We start from the raw sequence: 6,837 nt of genomic DNA on the forward strand, positions 1-6,837 counted from the left end.
AGAGTGAATTGTCTAAACTTATATATAAATGTTAAATAGTGGCCACTATTTATTCCATTGAAATTGAACTGTACCAGGTTTTGGTTTAAGATTATTCACAACCAGGGGAAATACTATATGAGTAAACAATTCAAAGAAGATACCAGAGAATGGATGCTATACCACAAGGAGGGCCTTACTGATGTTGAGGACCCCAAGGGCCATGTAATTCTTGCTGGAACAATGAAAAGAAAACCAGGAAGGGCACAGTGCCTAATAGAATAGATGTTGGAACGTGAGGCCAGAGAAGACCATGTAGGAATCCAAGGTGGGTGCAAACAGTCAGAAATTTCTGGAGAAGGTGGAAAACAAAGATGGTTGTCTTTTTAGGTCAGACAATAAGATATTCAGATCTTATACCACTGGGCCTTCGGGTGGGAAACGTTGGGAAACCATCATCCATGAGAAGGAGAGAAATGTGAGCATCTTACAATATTGCATCTGAAGTCCTTGTGAAAAGTCATGACAAGAAGGGATGGGATGGCAGGACATTGGGTGATGACATGGAACCCCAAGATGGCAACCCATGTCACCATTCAGCACCCAGGAGCTCCAAGCATCTTCTCATTTGGGGCCGCTCCAAGTGGTGTTTTCAAGGTAATTAACTCATCCCGAGCAAAATGCTTCCAACATCTTTTGATCTAGTAACTGAAGTCCCTTTTTGTGGTCCATCCAGGATGTTAGATCTCTCTGCGTGTGTATCCCTGCCTGCCTGCCCTGTCTTTTAGGTTGGTTTCCTCTCTGCTTCAGTAATGAGAATGTGCAGTAATCACAACCAAGGACCTGTGAAGCAATTTGGAAATGTTCATTCATTAGTGAACTAGTAGTACCTCCCACGACTGCAGCAGTTTCTGTTGGTACAGATGGCAGAGAGCTGGCTTCTGAGCATGTCTTCCTGAGGCTGTAGAGCAGGAAGATGACAATCAAGTTAACCTCTCTCTAATTATCCTATCCATTTGCTCCTTGCCTACACCCCCAGTGCCAACAATCTGGCGAATTCTGCAATTCCCCAGGCATAGTCTTCACATCGGTGGTACATATGCTACACTGGGTGCCTGGGACCCGTGTATTGCTGTGTGGCAGCCACTCCAGTTTCTGCTCAGGAAGTGGAGGACCCCAGCAGCGCTTTCAGGATGAAGGCAGAAAGAAGTGATAGAAAAGAGACAGACATCATGGCCCTGGCAGCATGGAGACAGCTTTATGTGCACGTTCTCACAGGATTTGGCTAAACGTTTTGTACGGTTCTTGTGTGAAGCAGTGTAATCCTCTTCCTGAAGTGAAGCAGAAGTATTGCAACACGACAGCCCGCTGTGAGGCTTGGCAACAGCACTCTCCAGTGCTCAGTTTGGTACAAAGTGCTATCATTACCATTTGGAAGTAGCTCCCTTGTAATGTGCAAATACCAATGAAATGCCAGCAATCATCACAGAGCACAGAAAGACAGGTCGCCATCACGGCTCTGAATTACCTTCCATGTCTCAGGCTGAATCCAGTGAAGGTAACAGGAGGAAAGGGTGGGAAGGTGTAGGGGAATGTATCCCAGTCAAGCCAGGTAGCTCATGTAAACATATCCCTCCTTGGTAGTCTTGGGTCTTTAGTGTGATCAGTTAAGGCTGAGGAGCCTCTGGGGCAAACCCAAGTTAGCTTGTGTGAGTCTGGCCTTGGGGAAAGCAGCGAATGAGGCAGAAAAACAGAGAAGTGGGAAGTGGTGGCTTGGTGCTGAGTTTGGCTTAGAGTTTAGAGCTCCGTTTGAGCCTTCAGGCTCCAAGCAAAACTCAGGGGGCAATGAAACCCACAGGAAGCCAAACAAGGTTAAGTCTTGGCAGGAAGCCGTTTGTGGGGCCACACTGTTTTTCACACAGCTCTGCCTATGCAGGCCTTTCTGCCAGTTGAGCCACCTTTCACCACAAATCGTGTTTCCTTGGACTCGTCTGAACCAGAGTCATTGAATATATTCAGTCAGGACTTCAGTTCTCCCAGAAGCAGAACCCCCTCCTGACACCCAAGACCGTGTCCTTGGTTGGCCAGTTATGATTTGCCCCATAGTCCAGCCAGGCAAGGAAATCTGGGTTGTTTTTGTGAAGAACAGGGATTGTAAAGATGTGAGGGGTCGAAAAAGGAAAAATATGAATAGAGATTTGGAGCTGAGACTCTTAGACTCTTTTGGGTGAGCCCCCCCTCCACCCTCCTTTCTCTATAATAGTCCTAGAAAAACAGAGGTGATGTCGTCATAGCAGCTGCTGATGGCCTGACAGACAGTTTCCGCAGCGCTACATGAGGCCCTTTGGTGTCCCTGTCAGGAGATTGGCAGCTGAATGACACCAATGAGGCCAGGCCTGTATTCCCTCTGGGAATGCCGCCCTAATTGATAGACAGAAGGCAAAGAGAAGGATTGTTTTTGAACCTGAAAAGAATCCCCTTTTTTTCTCCCTAAAGCTCATGCCCCCACTCTCCACAGCTCTATTTTCCCCTCCCCCCCACACACTTTTTTTGAAGGTGTTTTGTTCCAGAGCAGTTACAGCGCTTAATGGAACTGAATGACTTTTACCCTTCGCAATCTGTCAGTCAAAAGCCCGACTCCAGGACTGTTAAATAAAGTCCTTTCAGAAGCAGACAGGAGAGGAATGTGTCAGTCAGGCAACAGACCCTGTTGTGTTTTAATCTGTCAGAGGGGTGATGGGGGAGAGCCATGGGCCCCAGGCAGGGCACATTCCCAGCAGCCGTTAAGAGGCCTTGACAAATCCAGGTGTGGAGCCAAAATGTCACCCAATCACCAACATTCTTGAGGTGTGGGCTCAGAGCCCCCAGGCACTCTGGTTTGCAATCAACTATGAGATGTTTGGGCAAACTTTCAGCACAGGGTTCATGCTAAGCATTTTTAACATAAAACCAACCACTAAGTGCTGGGTATTGGTACAAGGCATGGCTTTCAAATTAATACACCGCTTAGCTGTGAGCACTGCAGACAGTAATCCTCTGGCTGAAGGGTCTTCAGGTAGACTCCAATTCGAAAACAATTTTGTGGAGCCACTTGCGTTTTTTTCTAATACTTTCCCTTCACATTATATGACAATCCATTAATCTTGCCCATTAACTTCAAATTGCTGGGCAATTTTTTTTTGAGGGTTTTGAACAGTTGCTTTTGTTCACTATGGATTCAGAGCTTTACATAAAAAATGTCCACTGTTAGACATGCTAACGATCTATTCCTTATGTTTCGGTGACATTACGGGGCTCTCAAAAACAGAAAAAAATGCAGAAGGATGAGGGTAACATGGAAATCGGGTGGAAGGAGTGGAGAAGTTGACATTTAAGCAAACAGGGCTTGTTCTTATCAGAGTGCTACAAAATACCAAATCAGATATTTTTACCCAGGCCTGAAGTCCTGGGAGTTTGGGCAGGAAAGCCACCCACTGATCTGGACGAGGGGCTTGCTCATGGCCGTGGGGCTGGCAGGAAAGGAGATCTGTAATGTCTCAACTGAAGGGGGGGTGTTTTGGCTCAGGATAAATTTGAGCATGTTGTTTATTGCTTGCTTGCTTGCTAGCTTTCCTTTTCTTGGGAGATTTTGCAAAAAACAAAAGGAATTTCTCCTCTTTCCCCAGTTTTCTTTTCTTTGATGTGCTACCTTCCACTTCCCAACATATTATTCCCAAGATAGGCAGATTTAGCAAAAATTCTGTCTCCCCTCTTTTTTTTCCCTTTTCACCCCATGTCCATTCTAAGTATTGGGGAGCCTATCTGCTAGCCCTTCCTGGGACCACTGGTGATACTTAGTGTTATGTACATTGGTACATTAGGCAATTCCCCCGCCTCCCCTTTCTCTTCTTCCATCCCTCTCTAGCTAAAATGTAGACGCTGTGCTTTCTTCTCTCCATGCATTGGGGCCTCTAGGGATAAGCCGGTTTTAGACAGACTAAACTGAAATTTGAAAGGCCGCTGGCATGGGCTGATAAACTCTGTCAAGCTGAAGTAGTTCTAAACATGGTTAAAATAAATACAACACACTCTACGTTACTAAAGCTAAACATTTTCTAAAGAAATGGATTTTCAGCATTTTGCCACAATATACGAGATTAGAGAGTCCAAATAGACTAAACCTGAAGGGATTAACAACAGCAGAGCAAAACAGTTTACTTCTGCATTGGGGCAGAGAAGTCCACATCTCTGTCCTCTCTGATCAAGTTGTGGGAGCGCTCCCAGGGCCTCCCACTCCAGTTGGGACTCGGGGTTAGAGTTTAGGTCCATAGAAAGAAAACTTCATGGGAACAACATTCGTCTAGAATATTAATGAAGTCTTCAACTTCAGTCCTAGAAATATGTGCTCTGAGGCTTCCTGAGTCTACCCTTCACCGATTATTAATGATCTGCCACGCTTAGAGAAAAAGCCATTTCTCTGCTCACTTTCTGCTTGCCTTCCCTTCCCTCAGCCTAAAACAAACATCACATCTGGGGCACTTCCGGGAACACAGGCGCCTCCTAAACGGGGGCTTTATGCTTGAAACTGAAAATGGATGCCATGGCCTGTGTTTAACATCCATGGCTACACAAAAACTTGCAAGCAGAGGCATACAGCTGATAGAAATGCTTCTTAAAATGGTAATACGTACTCTAGTGGGAAAACAACCTTCAGATAAAGAACGGTATTCCTTCCAATGCTCCATAGGTGGCACTCAGGAAGTTGCTCTGGTTAACAAGCAAATAAATATATACACAAACTGAAAACCAAAAATAAACCCAAATCCGATGTACTTGTTGCTCTGGCAGTCCTCACATCCAGTCAATTAAAGCACAGTTAGGAGTAAGCAGTTTTTCATTTTCGTGTGCCGCTTCCTATGGCTGAGGGCGGGGAGAGACAGGCAGAAGCCTGTCGATCAGTCATGTTTCTGCTCAGTGCTGACACTCTCTGAGTTGGTTAGATTGTGCCCACGTATGACCAAAACCTCCTGTCCACTCAGTTCCTAATGTAGTCAGTCCTGTGGTTTGATGGTGGGTGGAGGCAACTTTCGCTTATTGGCTGTAATACATTTCTCTGCCTTCATACTTAAGTAATAGTTTTCTTGTTAAACACAGATCCAGCGTGGTTTTCATTTGGATAGCTGCTAACTCTTTTGTCTTGGATAGATGCTATAATGACACAATTTCCTTCTTAGAGTTGTACCTAGAAGCAACCGAAAGCCACATTGGAAAGTCTGGCAATGCTAAATTACCATTGCTAAGTTAATTCCATTTTTTGGGGGGTGGTGGGTGGTGCTGATGGTGGTGGACTGATTTGGGTTCAAAATTCCTTTTAAAAATCTTAGTATTTAAATATACGCCAACTTTTGGGTCAATTCTGTAATAATGCACTCTTGGAGTTTCATCTGAAGATCTCAAAGCCCGATTACCAAAAAGTCTGGGGAGTTGTCACTCTAGGCAGAGCAGGGAAACATGATGTAAGTTTGTAAGCCAGTAAGTACATCAGGGCCTGGGGTTGAAAACAGGCTCAGAGCCCTGGCCACTGCTGGTTCCTTTGTCATTAGTTGTAATGTGATTCTTTTTTTAAGTCAAAATAGATATCTTTAGCATTAAGTAATTAAAATAATAATCCTAGCAATATAATTAATTATAATGTAATATCTTAATTAGGCATTGTATTATTGGTATAATAATAATATAATAATAATAATACTCGTATGTGCTAAGTGCATTCTACACACATTCTATATGCATTATCTTCTTTAAAAGACAAAAACCCCTGTTTGGAGCAATGTTTAGAGCAGTTAAGCTTTCCAATGCTGGTACTGCCACTTACTACGTGTGACAGTCATCTGTAAAATAAGGGTGACATTAGTATGCACTTCACAGCATGATTGCATAATTAAATGAATTCACAGATAGATTGCTCTGAGAACTGTGCCTGGCACATCGTAAGTGCTGTATAGGTATTATTATTATTACTATTTTGTTCCACTGGGTGTAGCCTACCTTAATAATTCAAGCGGTGATCTCAACCAATTAAAAACAGCATTCTTCATCAATAACAGTAAGCGCCCTCCCTTGCCTCCCACCACCATTCATCTCCAACTCATTGTTCTGTAGGTATATAACATGGCCCAAGGCTGGCAGCAGTGAGCTTCTGGTGAGGGAGTGGTTTTTACTCTGTGTGAACAGCTAACCCTGCAGGAAAGGCTTGTTCCCTAAGGCAGCACTGAAATTATCCCAGTACAGTTTAGAGTTCCCTAGAGGTGACTGAAAACTTCTGAGGAGCCACAGGGTGGCACCTGATTCTCTGGATCCCCGTGCATTCTTGCTGTGGAGTCTCTGAAGTGCTGGGCCGGGTCCTTGAGGGCCATATTCTTTCAAGATGTTTGACCCTTGTCTCATTAAACCTGTCTTGGTTCTCCCCCCAGCTGCTCTTGATCTTCTGTTAAGTGCCGTAGCAGGATATTAAAGTGGCACCCTCTGTTAAGAAAATAGTCTTGAAACAAGAGAAGACCTCTTAACAGGGCACATAGCAGAGCATGCTTGCTTATTGGGGGTATTCTCAAAAACCAAGACTCCCCTGCCTCGGCCCATCCTGGGGTGTTGTCAGGCCATCTCATACAGTGGATGCAGTCACACCCTTTGGGCTTCAACCACAGCCAAATTCTGCCAGGGCAGTGTGCCCACTGCTTCCTAATTGCTACCAGATTTGCCACTTTCTTTTCAGGATGCCAGTGAAGTCCACCAGTCATGGCATGCTTGCTATTTAATTGAGAGGTCAGACAACCGGTAATTTAACCCAGTTTAATTCAATAAATAATCATCTAACATGTA

Source organism: Rhinolophus hipposideros (assembly GCF_964194185.1).
Source record: "Rhinolophus hipposideros genome assembly, chromosome: 18".
Lineage (NCBI taxonomy): Eukaryota > Metazoa > Chordata > Mammalia > Chiroptera > Rhinolophidae > Rhinolophus > Rhinolophus hipposideros.